At 41.7% G+C, this 11522-nt stretch overlaps 1 long non-coding RNA gene across 7 annotated transcripts; it reads left to right on the top strand.

Moving 5' to 3' along the window:
* The first annotated feature begins 379 nt into the window (after positions 1–379).
* Positions 380–7613, top strand: LOC147329795 (uncharacterized). 7 transcript variants are annotated; one of them, XR_015129030.1, is made up of 7 exons: positions 380–762; positions 3137–3318; positions 3417–3833; positions 4381–4537; positions 4789–4897; positions 5003–5124; positions 7026–7613. It is a non-coding gene; the product is annotated as an uncharacterized LOC147329795 (long non-coding RNA). The 7 variants fall into 7 exon arrangements; XR_015129029.1 differs by having other exon boundaries at positions 4376–4537; XR_015129026.1 differs by adding an exon at positions 1497–1557 and having other exon boundaries at positions 3142–3318; positions 3417–4537.
* Positions 7614–11522: the final 3909 nt, after the last annotated feature.

Raw genomic sequence — 11522 nt, 5'->3', positions numbered from 1 at the left:
CTCCTCGGTGCCTGGCAAAAATTCTTCTTCGCTGTCAGAAGTATCTCCACTGCTTGTGGTATCGTTTTCACTTTCTGAAGAGTGCAAAACCGCAGCAACAGCCTCCTCTAAACTGAGTGCACGCTTCATTGTGTCTGTGCAGAAATGAGCACTCAGACCAGGCTGTAAAGTATTCTCATAGACTTCAAAGGCGCACCTGAATAAACATGCTATAGCATATCCAATAAGAGAGAGGAGGCACACTCTTGATCAAGAAAAAACATAAACGCACGCCTTTGATCCCCCCCCCCCCTCTCTTTCTCTCTCTCTCTCTCTCTCTCTCTCTCTCTCTCTCACACACACACACACACACACACACACACACACACACACACACACACACACACACACACACACACACACACACCATTTTATGGTGGTTAGCTGTTTTATTGTCATGCATTTTACAGGGTAAGATAACCATGTCCTGCATTCAAAACCACTGAAAATGTCTATGGTGGTGCTGTGCCTAATATTGTGCTGGTGTATGCTGGGTAATGGCACAGCTAGCGACTGGGTGACTTTATTCACCCGCTTCGGCTGTTATCAGTCCATACAATGGGCGTTATTAGCACAAATCAGTCCCATAGATATGGACAATCTCCTGCTAGATTGTTCAGAAGGTTGTTATCATCCATCCAGATGGAGGATCACTAACAGGAGCGTGGGAAGACTCCAGAATTCACTCTGGCTGGAATCCGGTGGATACAGCAGTGTTTACAGGTAAGACCGTTTAAACGGACAGCATTTATAGAATGACTATTAAAAGTCAGCGAGTGTCAATAATGTTAATGTGGTTATGTTAGTAATACACCGAGTGCTAATATAACAGCTTTAAGATGCATTTGTAGATGTTATTACGTGTTTTACCGTCTTTATGGTGCTAGCTTAAAGTTACGGTGTAAACGTTAGCTTATATTAGAGTAAAGCTGTTACTGTTTAAACGACGTTTGCACAGAAATATTAGCTTCTGTCATGACAGATGTCATTACTAGTTAATAAAGTTTCCATTAAAGTGTTTAATCGCAGCCACAGATTGACAGCAAATATCTCGATTAGCTTCAGTGCATCTGTAATAAATATGTGCAAGTTTCAGTGCTTCGTTTAAACTGTATGATACTTATACTGACCCAGGGTCAGTGTAAAATACAATCCTAGCTGTGTGAATAAAGCCTGGCTCCTTTAATCCTGCATGGCAAACCTCAGGATGCAGGCTATTATTACTCTTTCCTGCTGGCACACCTGTCACACCTGAGAGTCAGCTAGAAACGTACAGTGACGTTGACATCATGCAAAGACTGCCAGACTCTGTAATACTGCAAATGATCAGTGACTCAAGTTAACACTAAACTTTAAACAGTACCTCTGTGTCTCTGTGTGCTGAACATTTAGGATTGAGTCAGGCTGCATCAGCTGAAGCTGTTATTTGTATATATCAGTATTTTTTTTTAATTCAGGTGTGGGGAAAATACGTAAGACTACAGTGAAGCGATGTACCAGATTAATCCCTGGCCAAAGGTATCGTACTTAAATCACACTACTGATCCAGCCACATCAGCCTTTTGTGAGGTCTGTTTAAAGTAGACTTTCCTGAGAGGTGGACTGTGAGCACAGAAACACGTTCATACATACAGCTGCAGCAAACTTACATTAATTTTAAATAGATTTGTTACTCTGATGTCTGTCTCTGTCATGGTCCTGGGTCGTTGACCCAGCGTTTTGTGTTTTGTGATTATTTTCCTCTGTTCTAGTTATTCTGTGTCCTCCCCCCTTGTGTCCGGTTAGGGTTCTAGATTTCCTGTTTTGTTCTGAAAGTCTGTGTCTGTTGTCATTGTGTTCAGCCTGTCTCCTCCGGTCCTCATGTGTATTGGGTTCAGCTGTTCGTCCCTCCTGTGTGTGATTACCTTGTGTGTGTGTATATTTAGTGGGTGTCGGTCTGTGTTCATTGTCAGCTCATCTGCGTTCATCTGTGTATCTCTGTGTTTCTTGGTATCCTGTTCCTTAGTCTGCGTCTCTCTGCTCTGCTCTCTGTTTTGTTAAGATTTCAGGTTTGCTCTTTAGTTTCTCCCAGTTTAGGTTTCCGTTAGTAATCTCTCACGATTCGCTGCCTGTTTCTGCCACTGCCACCTTGCAAATAAACGTCACTCGAATCATCAGTCACTGCCGCATTTTGGGTCCTCCTTTTCCTCCACACCACACGGCTCACTCCGCCAGCCGTGACAGTCTCTGTGTTAGTCCTCTGACAGACTGGTGACCTGTCCAGGTGTGCTCTACCTATGACTACTGGGACAGGCTCTAGCCTCTGTAATAGAATTTTTCTGATATTTTCATTTAAAGTATTTAAGTGCTTATGCATATGCTTAGTTGTGACACTGTTATAGAGTGTTCAGTGAAAGTTTCTAAAACTAGATGAACTTACTTCAGCGTCAGCAGTTTGAGAAAACAACTCCCTTTACAGGTGCTGATAAGGCCAAGGGCACAAAACAGCTTAACCATTGATCCGTTAGGTTTCATAGCGAGACACGTGAAGTGTGGTAGGATCAGTTTGTAACTTCCTCCCTCTTCCTTGGAATGCATAAAGGAGGAGGAGCACAACGTCTGTGGCAGCGCTGACATGACTGAACTGTAATATTTGATGTGTGTTGGCGCAGTAATAAATAGCTTGATCACAGCTCTTTCTGTGTTGCAGACTTTATTTAAAAAATTCCACGACCCCCCCCCCCCCCCCACCCTCCCACTGTGAACATGAATTGAATATTCAGAAGACATTTGTTTAAATAGTTCTACAAATCTGAGCTGTTGGTGTGTCCTTGGATTGTGTGGTAATAATATTAGAGCTAGTAATCTTTCTTACTGAATCTCTACTATGAGTCATGTTACCTGAGATTAATTCTATGTTTACCTGTCAGCCTGGACGAATGTGCTGTGTGAAGGAAATTAAATTAAATCAGGTCTGAACTGCGTACATTTGAGGAACCTGTTCATATTTAATTGAAATATGAACCAGTGTTTTTTTTTTGATTGCTGATTCCAAGATAGTCTTTGTGGAAATCGTGTTTGGCTTTTTGTTATTTTAATTCTCTTTTCTGTTTTCCAGAACAGTTCTCCACAGTCGCTGTCCATATGGGTCAGTGGGACCAAGAAGCACTCTGCTAATGTGTGGACTCTGACCAGCAACATCCAGCAGGACCCAGACAGCGTTTTCTATCTCCCAGCTGGAGGTTTTTGTTTGTCAGTGACTGGAGAGTCAGATTTTTGTTGAGCTTCACACTTGCAGAGGTAAGTCAGTTTGCAGAGATCCCTCCTACCCTGGCTTTTATGTGCTGGATTTCTTATCTGAAACAGTAATATTTCAGTGACTGCTGCTTATACCACAGGTTAATACACTCTACTGATCCCTGATAGGAGATCCAACAAAGAAGCCTGGTGGATGTTTGTTTACAGTCTGATGATGGGACATCATGCTCTGCATCTTTAAAGTTTGTCTCTTGATTATTATTCATACCCAGTAATGTGAAGTATGCTCATATCTACTATAACTGAACCAACCTGGTGCTCTTCATTTATGGAGGCTGTTGAGTCTGAATGTTGGATATTGTGTATCTCGTGTTCTCTGGGCTTTGTTGTCCTCAGTCTTTTTGCAGGATCAGAAAGCAAAACCAGGAGGCGCGTAAATGTTTCTTCTCCATGATGTTTCTTCAAATGTTTCTTCTGGATGATGATATGACCGTGACACGGGATGCCACCTTTGGTCTTGTGATGAAGCAAAGCTCAGGAAGAAGTGTGATTAAATGGTACCAACATGTTGAGAAGGATGTACAGGGGCACCTGCAGCCAAATCCAAGCTTCAGCTTAGTTGTAGTTGCAGAATGCTATAGGACTGAGACAGCTGAGGCATCAAATGTTTGATTAAACGGAAGAAAAAGAGAATTTTTTTCCCTATAATTATCACTTCTTAAAATCTGTAGCAACTTCAAGTCTGTCAGCATGCTGAGCATGCTCAGAATGTGACAATATATTTTTGTTCAATATTTAATTTCTTTCAGTTGCAATTGTTAAATGAAAAAAATATATATTCTTATAATTAAGCAAACTAATTTATCAAAAAAATATATATACATATGTCTGTATTAGTTTTAATGAATTAATTTGACACCTGTATTGAAAATACCATATTGTATTCATATAGAATCAGTATGGTATCATTGTTTGTCTGCTCACTGATTGTTGAAACTAAGAGCTAGTTTGATCTGTTTAGATCTAAAGTATCCAAAGTTGAGCTCTGATGTTTCTTCACCCCTGTGTGTGTGATATGTGATTTCCTACATGCTGGCAGAGCAGAGCGGCAATTTGTGCTCACAGATGGTGACAGTGTGGAGAGACGGTGGTGTTTCCTCAGAAGAACCAGCAGAGTCACAAAGGACACCAGTCCATCTCACCACCTTGACTCACTGACTGATGCTCGTCTGCACTGCACAGAGGAAATCAACTGACCGAGGTTTGTCCAGTGACGTGTTATGAATGTATATTTGTTTTATGCTTACAGATATGTTTTTCTTGACAGAGGCTCTGCAGAGGTTAGACAAAGCAGAGAAAATATGTGCTTTACATTTTACTGTGATTTATTGAGATATTTGTTGCCTGATGTTCAGCAGGAATGGAGAAATAGAATCAAAGGGAGATGTTTTTGATGTTTTTGTAATGATGTAAGTAAATCTTCAATATTATTTATTTGCTTGGTTATATTAGGAGTGTTTCTGAGTGAGGGGGAGAGGAGTCATCATCCAGGTAAAGTGACGTGGATCAGTGGATACACTTGTCTCCCCTTTAAAGGAGACGATCCAAGTCATCCTTAAATGTTAGTGCTTTCAAATACACAAACATTTTTAAAGGACAAAAATGAACATCCAACTTTGACTGTAATACAAAATAAATCTTTGCATGTGTGTTTTCAAACTCTCAGATGGGCAGGATATCAGTCTTGGACTGTCTAACCTGCCGGAGCAGCATTGAATGACCACCGCACATGAGCATGTTCCTGCAACATTCAGCATCTGATCCTTCATCTGTGTGCTGCTGCTTTTGGTAAGTGAGTTACCCAACTCCAGTAACTCTAAACACATGCCATCCATTTCTAACGGCCTGGTTACTTCCTGTCAGTTACTTTATTTTATTTTTTATTTTTTTTATTTTTATTTTTTTGCCTGTCCCGTTTGGCTCTTTTGCCATCAGAATTATTGTCTAAAGGCAAAGAAAGATGCCCAACGGATTTACTTTACCAAATTGACCATCCCAGCCTTGCCATAATGGTCCATTTGATTCACCTTTTATTGTTTATTTTATTTTCAATTACTGAATACGGGACAGACTTGACTGGGGGAAAGAAGGGGAGAAAGAAAGAGGGAAAGAGAAACAGCTGAGAAGAGGGACGGGGGAGAAGGGCAAAAGACAAAAACCAACAGAATGGGCAGGGAAAAAAGAAAATGCATATATCGATCACCTGGATCACCTGTTGAGAAAGAAAAAAGAAAACAAGCAGAAGAGAACAAGAGTAATAGAATAAACAACATCACAATGATATATGGGAATATGACAGTAAATACTAAATATTAAACATTATTGTGCAGCACATAAGATCAACAGAACACAGTGTGCTTTGAGGTAGGAGCCAAAAAGGGTGTAGTTTGTGGGTGTGATCACCCGTGTGTACACCTGTGAGCATGGACACGCTTGCTTTTTTAAAAGGTTCCTTCATGTAATGATCTGCTAGAGGGTGTGGGGGGGCCACAGCCCCGTCCTCCAGGGCATGAAGCAGGTATGGAGGAGATCAAAACTCCAGACATCCAGAGGCCCCCAGAACACAAGAGACCAAGGAAGACCAACAGAGGGGCAGCCGCACCACTGTCCCAGAAAGAGCTGAGGAGAGTCCCAGATGAGGGCTCACTCAGCAGCCGCGGAGCAGAAGCCAGTGGGAGTTGCAGTGACGCGCCCGTGAGCTCCGCCGGCTCCAGCCAGCTGTGCCTGAGTGACCGAGCCCCAGGCCGAGAGGCCGGGGGCACCCCACCTCCGAAGTGGCCCGAGCGAGCCCCAGGCTCCAGGCCCCGATAAGCGGCCGCCAAGGAGTGAGCCGGTGTGTACCCGGATGCCCATCCCCAGACATAAAGAACCACCAACGCACCGATGTCTGAGGGAGTCCGCCACTGGCAGGGGGAGTGGTGGGGGGAGATAGACCTCCAAACCTTGGAGGGCCTGAGATGTCCCCAGAGAGGTGGCGTCTGATACCCAACCTGACATGTAGACACAGACATACAGGCACACACAGATACAAACATCCATTCCCACCCTCATGCTCTCATATGCACTTACTCAACCAACGTGGAGACAGACATAAAGAGACGCTGTACACACGATCACACTCCCCAAGCGTACTCTACGAATCGGGTCTAGGTACCCTTGCCCCTGGAGGGGGGAACTGCACCTAGACCCAGGTGGTGTTACCCTTTTCCCTGCGGTGGGGAGAGGCAGACCGCCCCGACTCCACAGCAGCAAGGAGGCCCCACACTCCAGACCGCAGCCGGACGGCCAACTCCTCCTCCTAGCCCCCCGCTCCAACAAGCCGCAGAGAATGGGGGTGAGAGAAGACTCCAAACCTCCCTCCACCCGCTCATTGTAGTGTTGATACATGTGTGTTCTAAGGTGCATTTAAAACCCAGGAGGGCATGGAGCTACCTGCCAGAGAGCAGCAGGTAAGCGCATGGTCCCTCCTGCTAGCCCTCAATGTCTACGTGTATTTAAAATTGAGAGGTGGGCAACGACGCCAGGGGTGAGGTGTACACCGTGATGGTAACTTGGATTCCGTGCATCGTGCCCACCCCCAAGATCCTATATGTATTTGTAATGAGAGTGTGAGTACCTGTCAGTTACTTTAGAAACCATGTAGTCACCTGACCTAACACTGTTTCTTCCTCTTCCCCTTAATGTTCAAGTGTCAAATGTCAAACAGCTGGAGAAGAAACTACACCAGTGTACTGGGATGTTTCAGCAACACGTGCCAGATGCTGTTCCTTCATGGTGACATCACCAGAGACAGTCCCGCCCACCTCAGGACCCATTGATTATGATGATTATAATGATGACAGCGAGCAGAACTAAGACTGTAAAAATCCACGACCAGAATGTTTAGATGCTTTCTAATTATTAATGAATACTGAGAGCCTCTTTCTGTGTTTTGTCTGTTTTGGGTTTTTACCTCATTTGTTACTAACAAAGTTCACCAAACTCACACAGTTTACATTCTGCGTCAAGGTTTAATTTCTTAGAAATCATAGTTTTTCTCCTTTTCTCTTTTTCTCTTTTGTAATTGATGACAATTACAAAAGTCACTGCGCTGCAGTGAATATACTGCGCTGCTTCCTTTTATTGCGTCACACATTGCTTTAAGTTTTTCAGTGTCCAGTTATTTTTTACTGCTGTTTGAATTCTCTGAATGTTTGACCCTGTAGACAGTTTGATGGACTGCTTGTCTTCCTGTTTGTTACCGCCGCCTGTTTTTGACTAAAGATTTGGATTTCTGACTTTAACACAGACTCTTCGTGTCCTCCCTTTGTGTCCTCTTCCTCTGTGAATGTGTTGCATGTGTCACAGATTCCTTTTATTAACTCACCACTGTCCGCAGTGTTGGGAAATCCATACCAGGCTGGAACGAGTCAAGGTAGGTGAGCATCCACGAGAAGACACAGCAGATGCATCCTACTAATACTGACAGGACCAGGAGACTCCAGAAACCGAGCATCTTCTCTTCAGTGCCATCCTCTCCTGTCACCCTCTCTGCCCGCAGCTCTTTGAGTATGGGGTAGATAAGAAACCCTTATTACTAATTTGTATTATAATTCAATTTTCATGAAATATTCATATTCAGTATCGATCCTTTTATATTATAACCACGTATCCACCCAGGCTCATGGTGGGGCAGGGCTCTGTCCTGGGATGCTTGAGTACAAGGTAATGTACACCCTTGGCCAGGTATCCAGTCTGTCAGAATTGTTTTCAATATTTGGTTCAAAAACATGAGTGACAACAAAAATCCAACTAGGATTCTTGCATATGATGAATGGTCTGTCTTTGACTGTATTGTCCAGCTGATCATTCATGACATAACACGGCAACAATGTAAAAAATTAAACAGCAACAGTCTAAATGTAAAGTGCATTCTAAAGTCCTCTTCAATAAATTGTATGCAAAGAGTCATTCAGGTCACTACAGAACCCATAGTATTCATCATTAAATCTCTGGTTGCTTCATTTTTCTATCCTATATCAGACAAAGAAAGAAAGGAACAGCAACAAAACTCCAAACCCAGATTGTAGCTGTTTTTTCCCCTTCCTGCTAACTGTACACTTTTTTACCTAACCTAACTTTAAAGGATAGGTTAGGTAAAGTTGCATTCTCATGGTGAGGCAAAGTGCTTTGTGTGTGTGTGTGCGTGTCATGAACGGCTATAAAAGGCCTATAATTAAAGATCAAAGCGGGGTTTGAGTTCGAGTTACGGCAGACTGTCACTACTTGTAAATGGAACGCAGCCTTCCTACGGCGGACAGCTAATAACAGGAATCGGACGCGGTCCAGCCAAGTCCACAGCAACCACCATAGCAACCGCCTAGCATGACCTTAAAAACATATTCTGTCTTCATAACTATCAAAAACGTGAAATGATTTGCAAAGTGTGAAAGTGTTACAGCTACAGAGAGCTATGGCGGTATCTTTGGAAGCTGTTTACATAGCTAATAATATACGATGTAACTATGGAGACAGTCAGTCCCGTGAGCTAGCGGTGCATGTTTACTGCAGTAAATAAGGTGATTGTGTGCACAGCGTCCACACGCTGCAGAGGGTAAAGACATTACTTCAATATTGTTTTATAATGATATATATTTGCCTTCTGTTGACCATCACCTCAGGTTCACCATTACAGTTTCAGCATACAGATGCACACATTCAAAAACTCATGTCTCAGAAATAAGCACAGCTGTTCATGTTTGTCATTAGAGTTTTATTTGTAAGAAAATTATGAACTTCATATTGTGTATCAAATAAAAGAACATTTCACAACTCTGAGTCAACAGAAACAGGTAACAGAAATGTCTCTAATGTAGACATGTACAGTGTAGTGTAAGCATTAAAAGATCATACAGGAAACACTAACATTTATGTGAAACTAATTGTAATAAAAAATGAGCAGGTGCTTTATAGATTTAAAAGAAAGAATCTGAAAACAACACTTTTTTGGTCTAAGTGATCAAAGTAGAAAACAGAACTGATGTTCAAAAACAAACCGTAGCTGCACTAATATTACACATCTCGATCGTTGTAGTGAACAGACATGTTGCTTTTAAAACCACATGCAGTGTGTGACCATGACTGTTCACTGAGACCATGAATGCCACTTCGCTGAACATTCTTCTTCTTCTTCTTCTTCTTCTTCTTCTTCTTGCCATTAAATTGGAAGCAGAAGGAGCACGAGCTGATTTGATCTACTGAAAGGAAGAACATCTGAGCTGAAACCAGTCAGCTGAAATCATTAAGACAGGAACAAATTCAATGCAGTGTCTCAAGTGGCTTAGCCTGTTACAACTGTTGATACAAGCTAACTATGGTTAACACACTGTGTCAGGGAATTCCAGTGTGGGAACTAGTGGCTTTACATTTGTAGTCATTTAACTTTCATCCATTCATTCATTTAATTCAGGAGGAAGAAATGCCAGGTTGGTACAGGGATTTGGTCCCAATGCTGTCTTTAACTAAATGACTTGGTTCAGTTTATGGCTGGGCTGTATGTGGGGTTATATCATGTTATTTGGGCAGGAGTTCCTGTCCCCTGTTAGACTTAGAAAGTTTCTCCATAAGTAGAGTTTCTGACTCTTCTAGCACATCTGTGGCTGACAGCTTTTTGGTGGCTCTTTTTACCCTACACTGGTTGTGAGTGTGCAAATAGCCCCACTAGTTCTTTTGGGTTGCAGTTAACTAGGGAGGAAGGGGTGGGTATGCCATGATTAGATGAATAACAATTATATGGGATACATAAATTTCATAATGCATGCATATATCTCTATCAATTAAACCTGGCCTGAGGGCTGCCATTTTTTACATTCAGTTATTTCTCTTAGAAAGGTTGGAACTAAATAATGAATGTGTTACAGTTAAAGTGAAACACTGGTCAGTGTAAATGGCTCATTGGGACACAGAAACCTTTAAATTAAACCTGATATCTAGTGTCAAACAATATCAAAGCTGTAAAAGATGTTTACAGTCAGAATTTATAAAACTATGATTGTAAATAAATTTTTTTCTCTTTGTGCTGAATATCAACACTGTGATTTCTTAGACTGTAAGCTTTACTTTAGCACAACCAGTTGTAGAAGCCGTCACTCCAAATGTCTTTTGATAACAAGAAAAAAATACCTTTTCAGTACACGGCCTGAAGTTCTTCTCCGACATCTTCTGCCATCAGCTTTGTCTGCTGGTTTGAAGACAATAAACCACAAAAAAGATGATTTAGTCACTTTGTCTGTGTCATGCAGCTCAAATGTTGAATAGCCGTCGTTATCCCTCTGCTGCGTCAGTAGGATTGTACTGTACAGCATCTCATTGATATGTTACACGATAACAGACTTACATCATTAAAATAGAAAGGGCAGGAGATATTTGGATATTTTTTATATTTATATTACATTTTATAGCTGACGGATATTACTAAATAGATAGAATTTACTAAATAGCTGTATGAACATGAAAAATATGTCTATAATAACAAAGGACCATGGGAGCCAGTAGAATTAATTCAACTGGACACTCGAAAGACGTCCTTAAATGCTCTTTAAGTGGAAGAACAGATGAACAAACGCTTACTTTAATTGCTTACTTGAGATGAAATCTGCTCAGCTACTTTTTAAAGCTGTGTGAGCTAAGATTTTCAAGTTATTCACATAATGAAAACTTATACTTTGTTTCGTGCGAGTTCCCCATTCAAATGCATGTAATCGTCAGAAACGCACTGTCTTGGCGAAATAAAGCGTTTTTGCACAACTTCATATAAATGGGTGTAACTTTTGATAGAAGATTCAGATATACGTATTCATGGCTTTATCTTATAGAATTCAATATCCCCGTGCTGGGCAAACGGGTTTTGCAGCTGTTTGAGCTAAGATTTTCAAGTTATTCACATAATGAAAACCTATACTTTGTTTGGTGCGAGTTCCCCATTCAAATGCATGTAATCGTCAGAAACGCACTAACGTGGTGAAATTAAGCGTTTTTCATGGTCTTCATAAAGACAGCTGTAACTTAAAGCCAGAAATACATATTTATGGATTTATCTTATAGAATTCAATATCCCCGACTTTGTGTCGGGCGAGAACGCCATTCAAATGCATTTGCGTGATAGAATTCAATATCCCCGTGTTGAGCAAGCGGTTTTTGCAGCTGTT

The sequence above is a fragment of the Aulonocara sp. 'chitande type north' Nkhata Bay genome, linkage group LG5, assembly GCF_057382095.1.
Source record: "Aulonocara sp. 'chitande type north' Nkhata Bay isolate Kocher_YH1m ecotype deep benthic linkage group LG5, A_spYH_male_GT1.1, whole genome shotgun sequence".
NCBI lineage: Eukaryota > Metazoa > Chordata > Actinopteri > Cichliformes > Cichlidae > Aulonocara > Aulonocara sp. 'chitande type north' Nkhata Bay.
Note: the sequence above shows the minus strand (reverse complement) of the source record. Positions and strands in the feature narration are given on the sequence as shown.